This window comes from Carcharodon carcharias, chromosome 13, assembly GCF_017639515.1.
Source record: "Carcharodon carcharias isolate sCarCar2 chromosome 13, sCarCar2.pri, whole genome shotgun sequence".
In the NCBI taxonomy this organism is placed as follows: domain Eukaryota; kingdom Metazoa; phylum Chordata; class Chondrichthyes; order Lamniformes; family Lamnidae; genus Carcharodon; species Carcharodon carcharias.
In genome coordinates, this window is record NC_054479.1 from 136,164,289 (window position 1) to 136,177,006 (window position 12,718).

Below are 12,718 nucleotides of genomic sequence, written 5' to 3' on the forward strand. Positions count from 1 at the left end.
TCTTTCCTGCTCTGTAACCTCAAACATTCTGATATTTAAATTTGTAGACCATGTTCTCACTTCTTTTAGTTAATTTCATTATTTTGCATTTCTCTCAGTTGGACACCATCTGTCACCCCTCTATTGACAACCCAATTGTTGTCAGTCATCGGCAAACTTGATCGGGTTAGACAATATTCTGTTCTCCAAGTCATTTATGAAAAAAATTCGAAACAACATATCCTGAATGACTTGGCAATGGGCCACAACAGAGAAGAAAATTGTTGACATTTTTGTTGATTTTTTTTTAAAGTCTTTTTTTCTTGGGCATTTAGCATTGATATCATGATGGGAACTTGCCCTGAGATGTTACTGATCTTAACATAACAAGTAGAAGATTGTATCCCTTAACACAATAGAATTGATGGAAATAAAAATATCAAGATTTTTTAAAGATTCGAAAAAAAATTTGGCGATGTACGATCAAAGAATAAGACTTGTCGGTCATGGAGATATTGAAATTTCAGAGTAGAGGTGTCATACTGGGTAACAAGGAAGCCACTGAGATAATTTGCTGCTCATTATGAATTTGATAATTATTTAAACCTGTTATTAGCCACAGTTAAACTTATTTTTGGTTTTAGTGCTTGCCTGCAGCAGGGCAGTCTGCACCCAAGGGACAGAGCAAGCCTTGGCCAGGAGGTTAAGGAGGTTCAGGTTTAACCTGGTGAAAGATCAGGATATCTACATCAGAAGAAAAAGCCTGGCCTGTGAAATGAGCTTCTAGGTAAGACAGTAGAGGCAAGGATCTTGGAATCATTTAAGAAAGAGTTGGGTGATTTGATGGAGGGACCATAAATTCTTGCTAGATGAATGAACGTGGGTGAGCCAAATGGGTCTCTGATCCACATTTACCTTGTGATCAGCTTCAAGCCACTTGAATAACGTTAGGTGGATCCCACTGCAACATCAGCAAAAGACAAAGTAGGCTTGCGGTCCTTGAAAGTTACAAATTGGGAGTTTTGTTTCTGACCACAAGTTGTCTCTGATTATTGGTGAATTTCCGTACAGATCAATGAAAAGCTTTTAACCATTTCCTCACAAGGGCTCAGTGTGGTTTTCTTTACTGCACATGCCAGTATAATCCAATATTCCAACATCAAGAAGCTTTTCTGAGGGATGTATGTTGTGCAGCTGTTGATTGTGGTGTTCCCCGCTGCTTATCAAATATCTGAACCTCGTTTAACACAATTTTTTAATCAGCAATTACTCTAAAACAAGTTGTACCGACAGCTGTACAGTATAATAACAAGACCTTTTTTATTGGAGATTCAGGCGTACTTAAACCTATTCAGTTGAAAACTGATATGATCAGCCATGCATTTTATATCCCACCCAATTTTACTTTCCATTCAAGGTATTAAGCAGATGTCCAAAACAACACTGCCGTTATCAGATCAGATGCCTTAAGACTTATTGTGGTGTCACAATAAAGAGATCATAGTTTCCTATTGAAAGTTGAGCTAAATGATGAGGGGATGAGCGTAAAATTCCTCAGTGCTTCCCACTGGCTTTCCACTCACCCCGATGGGACAGGTGAGGCCTCAGCCGGCCGGCCCACCCTTGACCCAATTGAAGCCCTTAAGTGGCCAATAATTGACCACTTAAGGTCCATTTCCCTCCCAGCCTCAATTTTTAGGTTGGCGGGAGTCATTCCAGGGTATGGGTTGAGATGTTTGGTGGGAAAGGGGGTGAGCCTCCATCAGAAGCCCCCTTCTGACATCAGGCCGGGAACCGCAGGATCTCCCTTCCCCACCCCCGACCTCTCTGCTAACACACCGATCTCCCAATGTCCACATCCCACACTCCCCCACCCCTTACCCCCACCTCCTGAGGCTTCCTCTACCCTCCCCACCCTGCGACCCCCTCCAAAACTTACCTGTTCCTGGAATCCTGAGACTTAGGCTCTGGGAACTGCTTGTAGTCCCAATCTTGTCCACAGCAGCTTCTGGCATTGCAGTGACTAGAGAGCTGCCAGCCAATCGGATTGGTCAGCAGCTCTCTGAGGTGGGGCTTCCTGCCAAATGAGGGGCAGGAGTCCTGCCTTGAGCCAATTAATGCTCATTGGAGCGTGAAGTCACTGTGGGGCAGAAAGTGTTGGCAAGGATGTGTCCCCCACGGATCTTTTGGATGGTGAAAGGGAAACCCTGCCATCCTAAAAGTCCTGGCCTTAGAGTGAATTGAATTGGCTGAGGACTGGCATTTATGATGCTGGGGGCCTCAGGAGAAGGCTGAGATGGATCATCCGCTCAGCACTTCTGGCGGAAGGTTGGTACAAAGATTTCAGCATTGACTTTTACACTCATGTACTGGGCTCCCTCATCATTGAGGAAGAGAATGTCTTTGAAGCCTCCTCCTCCATTAGTTGGTTAATTGTCCATCACCATTCATGACTGGATGTGGCAGAACTGCATAGCTTTAATCTAATCCATTGGTTGTGAGATAGTTTAGCTCTGTCTATAGCATGCAGGTTCTGCTGCTTAGCATGCATGTCGTATCTTCACCAAGCTGACATCTCATTTTTAGGCAGCCTGCAGTTGCTCCTGGCATGCAATCCTACAGTCCCCAGGTTGACCCCTTGGCTTCATGGTAATGGCAGTCTGAGATATATATATGGGCAATGAGATTACAGATCTCATGAGAGTTCAGATTATGGTGACATGCAATTCTGCTGCTGCTGATTGCCCACTCTGCCTCATGGGTGGCCAATTTTGGCTGCTGGATTTGATCTGAATCTATCACATTTAGCATGGTGGTAGTGCCAGACAACATGATGGACACTTTGTTCTCAATTTGGAGACAATACTTAATCTCCCCAAGGATTTTGTAATGGTCATTCCACCAATACAGTCATAGTCAGATGCATCTGCAATAGGTAGGTTGGTGAGGACGAGGTCAAGTAAGTTTTTTCGTCTAGTTGGTTCTCTCACCACCTGCTGCAGGCCCACTCTGACAGCTTTGTCCTTTAGGATGGTGCTCAAACCATTCTTGATGATGGACATTGAGGTCCCCCACCCAGAATACATTCTGAGCCCATGCTACCCTCGGTGCTTCTTCTAAGTGGTGTTCAACATGGGGGAGCACTGATTCATCAGCTGGGAGAGAGTGGTAGATGGTAATCAGCTGGGGGTTTCATTGACCATGTTTGACCTGATGTGACTTCATCTGGTCCCGAGTCAATGCTCCTCCTGACTGAATATCACTGTCCACCTCTGGTGGGTCTATCCTCCTGGGGGAAAAGGCCATACCCAATGATGGTGATGGAGAAATCCAGGACTTTGGTGGTAATAAATGATTCTGTGAACATGACTATAGCCAGATTTCTTTTCTCATTGGTACTATTCAAAATCCTACCATTTATAGTATACTGTCCCTCTACATTAATCTTCTCAAAGTGCATTGCTTCACACACAGCACAGAAACAACTGGTCTATTCTAGTGTTTATGCCTCATATAAGCCTTCTCCCCCGCCACCCTACATCATCTAACCCTTATCAATATAACCTGCATTCCTTCCCCTCTGATGTACTTACCTAGTTTCCACCAATGCATCCACATTCAATGCACCTACATTATTCACCACACATTATTCACCATGTGGAAGCGAGTTCTGCATTCTAACCATTCTCAGGATAAAAAAGAATTCTGAATTCCTTATTCGCGACTGGAGTTTTTTTGAAGGCATTGATTCATGCTGAGGTTCCACAGATGCCGAGTCCACCATGGTATTTCATCCCAGTGGCTATCCATTGCGTCTCAGTCATGACCGCTGTTGTTGGCAGGGTTATGTGGGGCATGGTGGTTGAATTGGACCTATCCTTGCAAAAAGCCAAAGAAACAAACTTCCCAGCAGGAGCGCCATTGCTCCATAGCCCAACAGAACTGAGACCAATTGAAGTGCATGCATTGCCATCTCTTTTGAGAAACAAAATGCCAAATTTGGGGCATTCCCGGTGTCATTAATTCAGTTCCACACTGGGCAGGGAATTTATCAACTTGATAAATTCTGTCATTGAAGCATCATAACCGGTTTTGGCTGGGAGGGGGTGACTCTCGTTCTGATTTTCCTCCCTTTCCTTTGGAAAACACCCATCCTACGCCTCATGATAGCACAAGTGGAATCAAACGTGTGTTTCCAAGTCCTAGTAGACTAGCACATGAGCACCACACATACAATTCACTGCCCCAATATCTGTGACTTGAACATTATTCCCAGTTCAAGATGAATACCGAGAAGCCCATTTGGGGCTAACCTGTAAACTTATTATTTTGTACTCTTTTAGGATTCACTGCTATTTAGCATTTACTAAAAGTGGGATACATTTGGAACTCTTTTGGAGCAGTGATAGTGTCCCGACCTCTGAGCCAGAAACTCTGGGTTCAAGTCCCACTTCAGGACTTCTAGGCGTGTTCGTGGCATGAGGAGAAACTTCTTTAACCAGAAAGCGGTGAATCTATGGGATTCATTGCCACAGAGGGCTGTGGAGGCCGGGTCACTGAGTGTATTTAAGACCACGACAGATAGGTTCCTGATTGGTAAGGGGATCAAAGGTTACGGGGAGAAGGCGGGAGAATGGGGTTGAGAAACTTATCGGCCATGATTGAATGGCGGAGCAAACTCGATGGGCCGAATGGCCTAATTTCTGCTCTACTATCTTATGGTCTTAAACAGATTATTTTCTGCCTATAAATCCTTCCAATACACCATATGGCAGGTGGTAAGAGTGGGAAAGTTTCCTGGTCAGCCATACTGCAGAAGGCAATGGCAAACCACTGCAGCACTTTACCGAGCATAATCATGGACCAATCCAATGGAAGCCCATGGCCACCAATGCCCTGTTAAAGCATGGCACCTGAAGGAGGAGGAATATCTTTATTATGACTTTAAATGGCAGCAGAACTTCAGCTCACAGGCTCCTGGCTTTTGCAGTGGGGATTTAACTAGTTGTCTAATTGATTCTTTCTCAGGTACTGACTGTCAAGGGAGTGTCTCCAAATTACATATTCAGACAGATGTAAGAAAATATCTACCATGTCAAATCTCAACAATAATCTCGATAATGTATTCTCATCTCTTTGAAGATAGGAAAACCAATCCTGAATAGAGATGCTAGCAGATAGGCTTTCAACATGTTGCATGCTGTTATGTATGTTGTGAACTAAATGATAACTGAACTGAGCTGAATATAATTTAAAATCCTTCCTTCAGCAGGAGGTGGAACTTGGCATTGACTGAAGAGTCTGAAAATTTGACATTGCTCTTCAACTTAGCATTTGCTTCAGCATAGGTTTTTGTATCAAGGTTAGGAACTATCCACATCTCCCCTTATTACAAAAATAAAATTGCTGAAAAAAGAGACAAGCTTTTTGTCTTGCACTCATCAGGACACTTTGCAAGAATACCAATATAAGGGAAAACAACATTGTGCCTGTTTTAGCTAAAGAAAATAAGTGCCAGCCATTCACTGACTCATTCCTCAGGGCAATGCCTTGGCCAATCGAGGTCAAACTGCCTGGTTTAAATTCCAAACAATGCTTGGCAGTTAACTGTTAGTCACCAGCAATTGGTGCATTCTCCATGGCAACAGCTCTACCAATCAGGGTCCACTTGTCAACCAATCAGCACTCTCTTCTCACACAGTATGAATTGTTGTTTTCCCTTATATTGGTATTCTTGCGAAGTGTCCTGATGAGTGCAAGACAAAAAACTTTGACATGTCTTTTATTTCAGCAATACTCAAGTTCTGCACTACCACATGACTACAAATTAAATTAACTTAGATAAGCAGTGCCAATAATAGAATCATAGAATCATCCAGGATTGAAGGAGCCCATTCAGTCCATTATGTCTGTACTGGCTCTTTGAAAGAGCTGTCCAATTAGTTCCACTCACCTATTCTTTCCCATAGCTCTACTAATATTTCCTTTTCAGGTATATATTCAATTTACATTTCAAACTTACAATTGAATCTGCTTCCACCACCCCTTTTTCAGTATCACATTGCAGATCATAACTAATCACTGCGTTAAAATATGTTCTTCTCACCTTTTCTCTGGCTCTTTTGCCAATTATCTTAACTCTCTGGCCTCTGGTTACTGACCGTCCTTAATAAGAGGGAGATAAGCAGTTTCTCCTTACTCTCATAATTTTGAACACCATTATTGAATCGTGGCTTAACCTTCTCTCCTCTATGGGGAATAATCTCAGATTCTTCAGTTACTTGGTATAACTGAAGCCCCTTTTCTTTGATACCATGAAATGAAACACAATGGCTATTTTGGAGAACAAAACAAAAACAGAATTACCTGGAAAAACTCAGCAGGTCTGGCAGCATCGGCGGAGAAGAAACAAGTTGACGTTTCGAGTCCTCATGACCCTTCGACAGAACTTCGACAGCTATTTTGGAGATACTGGGCTGAATCTTACGTGCCACCAGCAGGTGTGTGGGGGGGGGGGGGCCTGGGGAAAAGTAAGATGGGCACCCATCCCACCACCTTCCTGCCCACAGCAGACCTCATCCCCATAATATGGGGGCATGGGCAGGTGGGCACCAAAATCCGTCACTCTGCCTACCATATTAAAATCACCAATTAAGGGTCAATTAGGCTTTCTATCAAGCCTATTGGCACTAATAATAAGCTGCCCAAGCCAAAATACATTTAATGATTTAAATCCATTTAAGGGGGAAGCGGGTTTGTCGCCCTTCAGGGGCTGTCCTTTGCTGATTGTGTTGCAGACCCTCCTTAGACTGAACCTTCCCTTCATTCCTACCGCCTCCCTTTCTTAAACCCGCACCTTTCACCCCCCACCCCCCACCAATGCTTTTCTCCCTAATGCTCCCAAACCCCTCCCGGCCCAAGACCCCGCATTTACCTACTCCAGGGATCCGAGGCCTTGGGCTCCTCATTTCAGATGCAGTCCCAGCAACTGCCACTGATGGAGCTGTCAGCCAATCTGATTGGGTGGCAGCTCCAGAGGGCAGGGCCTCCATCTCAACGAAGGGCAGAAGCCCCACTCAGCCCTGGTTAACGAGGGCTGCTCCGCATGGAGTTGACTGGTTTCTGGGGGTGAGGGGAGGGGGGCTCATACCATCTGACCACCACCCCCCCCCTCACCCCGCCCCACCACCGTATTATTCAGCCCACTAACCCTGACAGTGTAAAGGAATAGGATTAACAAGTGATGCTGTAGTTGAAGCATTTCTTTCAGCAATCACATCCCTCCCCCCTTTCTTTAGGTACCAGAGCCCCCAGAGTAGGCATTGATGACCATGGACTTCCATTGGATTGGCCCACGATTATGCTTGGAAAAATACTTTAGCAGTTTGCTCTTATCTTCTGCAGTATGGCTGACCAAGACACTCTCCCACTCATTATTAGGGCAAAATGGAAGAACTTACAGGCTGGTAACCAACCTGTTTGGCCACATTATGAATATATCTTCTATGGCCATCATGTCCTGAAGTGGGACTTGAACCCAAACCTTCTAGTCCAGAGGTAGGGACACTATTACTGTGCCGCAAGACGTCCTAACCATATCTCTACTAATGCATATTCATCTCCATCACACTGACAGGCTCTGGTTATTCCTTCAGGGCTAGTTTTTTTTTTAAACCACTCAGGCCACTCTGGAAGCAAGTTATGTTACACTAAGATTTCTTAATCAAAAATTAAACATTTTTAAGTACGGCAAGAATCAGTGAGAGCAATGGGGCTACAGAGAGCGCAGAGAGGGAAAGTGAGAATTCTGTCCGAGCAGTGAGAGCATCGAGTGAGGCAGTTTCCAGTCAGAAGGATTGAGCTGTGACATCACAGGAACGCAGGTAGGTGATTAGCTGGTGAGTATTTCTGATCTAAACTAGGGGATAAACTGGTGAGTCTTATCTTTTTTTAAAGTAGGGCTTATTACCACTAGTAAGGTGTATTAAGTATTAGTAGGAATTGTATGTGTTAGTAATGTTTATTAGTAAGGTTTATTAATAGTAAGGTTTATCAGTACAGATAAAGCTTTACTCACAGTAGTAAAATGTATAAATAGAAGCAAGTTTATTAACTAACAGAGAAGTGGCAAGGCTGCTCCTACCTCGAGACTGCACATTCTGTGCTTTGTGGGCACTTCAGGTCACTTCCCCTGTCCTAGATAACCATTTGTACAGTAAGTGTCATCAGTGCGACAGTTTAAGCTCAGGATTTCGAAACGTGTGCAGCAGCTAGTGTCACTGCATCACATCCATGAGGTTGAAAACTTCGTGGATAGCACATTCATAGATGTGGTCACGCCACAGCTTAAGAGTATGTAGGAAGAGAGGGGATATTTGACTACCAGACAGTCAAAAAGAAACAGGCAGTTAGTGTAGGAGTCCCCTGATTGCACCCCACTCTCCAACCAGTTTTGAATACTGAAGGGAGTCATGGTTCATCTGGAGATTGCAACCAGAGCAACATCCATGGTGCCACGAATAGCTTAGCTGTAGAGGGGGTGGGGGGGACCGGTACAAGGAAGACCGGAAGAGCAATAGTGATAGGTAGTTTCAAAAGTTAGGGGAACAGATAGGCATTTCGGTGGCCACAGATGTGAATCCAGGATGGTATGTTGCCTCCTTCGTGCCAGAGTCAACGATGTCACTGAATGGCTGCAGAGCACTCTGAAGGTTGCGGGGATGGGAGCAGTCAACAGCCAGCAGTCATGGTCTGCATCAGTACCAATGACATAGGTGGAAAGAGGGGTATGGTCCTGCAGTCTGAATTTAGGGGGCTAGATAGGAAATTAGCATGCAGGGCCTCGCAAGTAGTAATCTCTGGATTACTCCCAGTAAAACGAAGAAATGCATATAGAATTAGGAAGGTGGAGCAGATGAATGTGTGACTTAAAAGATGGTGCAGGAGGGAGGGCTTTAGATTCATGGGGCATTGGGACCAATTATGGGGGAGATGGGACCTGTACTGGCCAGATGGGCTGCACCTGAATAGAGCTGCTCCTGAGTTCCCTGTGGGATGTTTTGCCAGTGCTGTTGGGGAGGGTTTAAATTAACCCTGGCTGGGGTTTGGGAACCAGGGGATAATATCAGAGAGGAATACCAAGGGCCACAAAATACATGGAAAGATAGATAGCACCAGGAATGTTTCTGTTTATTCTTTCATGGGATTTGGGCATCACTGGCAAGGCCAGCATTTCTTGCCCATTCCTAATTGCCCTTGAACTGACTGGCTTGCTACTCTATTTTAGAGGGTAGTTTAGAGTCAACCACATTGCTGTGGGTCTGGAGTCACATGTAGATTGGACCAGGTAAGGATGGCAGTTTTCCTTCCCTGAAGGACATTAGCAAATCAGATGGGTTTTTACAACAATCAAAGATAGTTTCATGGTCACCATCACTGAGACTAGCTTTCAATCCCAGATTTATTAAACAAATTTAATTTCCACCAGCTGCTGTGAGATTATGAAACCCATGACCCTAGAGCGTTAGCCTGGGCCTCTGGATTACTACTCCAGTGACATTATCGCTACACCACCAATTCCCCAGAGCAGAGAGAGTAATGGAATAGTAGGGAATAGTAATTTAATAGGTGGGTTCAGAGTAAAGGAGAAACTAATAAAATCTAAATCAGGGTTACTGTGCATGTATGCGAATGCACGGAGTGTGATAAATAAGATTGGTGAGTTACAGGGTGTATATTACCATGTGGAAATGTGACGTTGTGGCTATAACAGAGAACTGGCTCAAAGAAAGGCAGGGCTGGGTGTTAAATATTCCTGAATACAAGGTATTCAGGAAATATAGGAAATGAAGAAAAGGGGGAGGGGTGGCAGCCTTGATTAAGGAGAGCATTGACATGCTGGAGAAAGTGTAGGATCCAAAGGGTTAAAGAATGGCATCTATTTGACTAACGCTAAGGAACAAAAAAGGTACCATTGCATTATAGTAGTTATAATGGGGTCTTTAATTATCCAAATATAGGCTGGGATGGTAGTAGTGTAAAGTGAAGAGGGGAGCACGTGTTCCCCAGGTGTGTTCAGGATATAACAGTACATTTTCAGCCTAACAAGAAAGGAGGCAATGTTAGACCCAGTTCTTGGGAATGAGCTGGGCCAAGTAGATCATGTGTCAACAGGAGAACATTTAGGGGACATTGATCATTGTATCACAAGGTTTAGGCTGACTATGGAAAAGGACAAAGAACAACCCAGAGTAAAAATAACTAACTGGGGGAAAGCCAACTTCGAAGGAGTGAGAACGGATCTGGGCGGAATAAATTGGAGTCAAAGGCTGGAATTTTCCAGCACCAGCCCTGTCATAGGGGAACCAGCGGTGGGGCTAGTGAGCCATTGAAATCTTCATTCACATCAGCAGGACCTAAAGATCCCACTAGCATGAACGGTAAGAAAATTCGGGTCAAAGGTAGGCCGGAGAATTGGTAACTGAGCAATGGGCTACCTTCAAAGAAGAGATAGTTTGGGTACAGTTCCCTAGAAAAGGAAAGGTAGGGCAAACAAATCCAGGGTTCCTGAGGAGCAAAAAAAAAGATAGAAATTAAGATAAAGAAGAAAATGTGTGCCTATGGCATAAGTCACATAGAAAATACAATTGAGAACCAGGCTGAATATAGAAGGTTCAGAGGGGAGGTGAAAAAGACAATAAGAGAAGCAAAGAGGGAGTATGAAAAGAGACTGGCATCCAATGTAAAAGGGAATCCCAAAGTCGTCCAATGGTATAAAAATAGTAAACAGGTGGTAAAAGGAAGAATAGGGACAATTAGGGATCAAAAAGGGGATTTACAGATGAAGGCAAAGGGCATAACTGAGGTAGTAAATAAGTGCTCTGCATCTACCTTTATGAAGGAAGAAGATGCTACCCAAGCCCTGGTGTAAGAGAAGGTAATTCAGAGACTAGAAGGGTTCATAATTGATAAAGAGGAGATATTGAAGAGGCTTTCTCTACTTACGATGCCTGGACCAGATGAAATGCATTGAAGGATACTGAGGGAAGTGAGAGCGGAAATTACAGAGGCACTAGTTTAGACTCTTCCTTAGAGCCAGGGGTGGAGCCAGAGGACTGGAGAATTGAAAACTTTACACTCTTGTTCAAAAAAGTGTGTGAGGTTAAGCCCAGCAACTACAGGCCGGTCAGTTTAACTTCAATGGAAACAATAATCCAGGACAAAATTGACAATCACATAGAAAATGTGGGTTAATTAAGGAAAGCCAGTGTGGATTTCTTAAGGGAAAATCACGTTTAACTAAATTGCTGGAGTCTTTTGAAGAAGTAACAGGGAGGGTTGATGAAGGAAATGCTGTTGATATGGTGTACATAGACTTCCAAAAGGCATTTGGTACAGTGCCACACAACAGACTTGTGAGCAAAGTTATAGCTCATGGAAGAAAAGGGACAGTAGCAACATGGATACAAAATTGGCTGAATGACAGGAAACAGAGTAGTGGTTAATGGATTTTTTTTGGCTGGAGGAAGGTATGCAAAAGCGAATTAGATTGTAATCTGAAAAGGAGAAGATGTGCAGGGTTAAGGGGAGAAAGTGGGAGATTGGCACGAAGTGAATTGTTCATTTGGAGAGCCGGTATAGATATGATGGGCCAAATGCTCTCCTTCAGCACTGTAACAACTATGTGATTCTCTGTGATTCCATGCCCATTGTGCAACTGACAGAACGGATCAGAAAATGCACAATAAGAATTGTCCGTGAGCTCAGGAATTCATTAGCCTGTTGAAACAGCTGAGCCCCAGAGAGAACATTGCTTCATTGACATCTCTGGCTCCCTGATCTCTTCTGAATAATGCACAGGCTAGAATTTTTCAGTTGGTGGGTGGGCTCGGCAGGAACGGGTGGGGTTGGTCGCAGAACCAGTCACTGCCCATGATTGGCTCCGCGCCGCCATTTTACGCAGACGGGCCAATTAAGGTCCGCCCAGCATAAGACGTGAGCCGTAGTGCTCAGCGCTACCTGTACATGTGGGGGGAGGAGAGAGAGTCGGGGCCTGCGCGGAGCTGCCTCAGGGAGATTGAATAGCCATTGAAATTATTAAATAAATGGGTTAAAAATTTATTTAAACATGCCCTCTCATGTGAATGTGTCACATTAAACAGGACATGTTTTTATATTTAGGAACTTAAAAAAATTTAATTAGTATTAGCTTTAGGAAACTTCATACCGCTCGTGGATGAGGTTCCTTAAAAAACCATGAAGGCCGCTTGGCCTTTTCACCTGCCCGCCAACATTAAGGTTGGATGGGCAGTGCTAGCAATTACATTAGCCACTTCCTTAATGTCCTTAATAGGCCATTTAACTACTGGCAGGTGTGCGGCCAACTCCGGCGCACGCCCACCGAATGAAACATCGTGAGACAGCGCAATGGCATCTGGACACACGCCCGACCTCATCACGCGTCATCTTATGCGTCAGCATGTCAGGCCCAACCCTGCACGCCAACTGAAAAACCCTGCCCACAGTGTATTTAAACAAGATAAAGATGCACATCCGCAAGTGCTAACAGATTCTGCTATTGACACTTTAAAGGACCTGCAAGATTTACAGGCCTGTAATAAAATGAGTGTTTTTTTTTAAAAAGGTGGCAAGTTATGAATGAATGACTGTTTTTTCAAAAGCCTTTTCAGGCATCCTATTGTCACTTTAGGGGGCTCATTGATTCTACATAGTGTGGAGT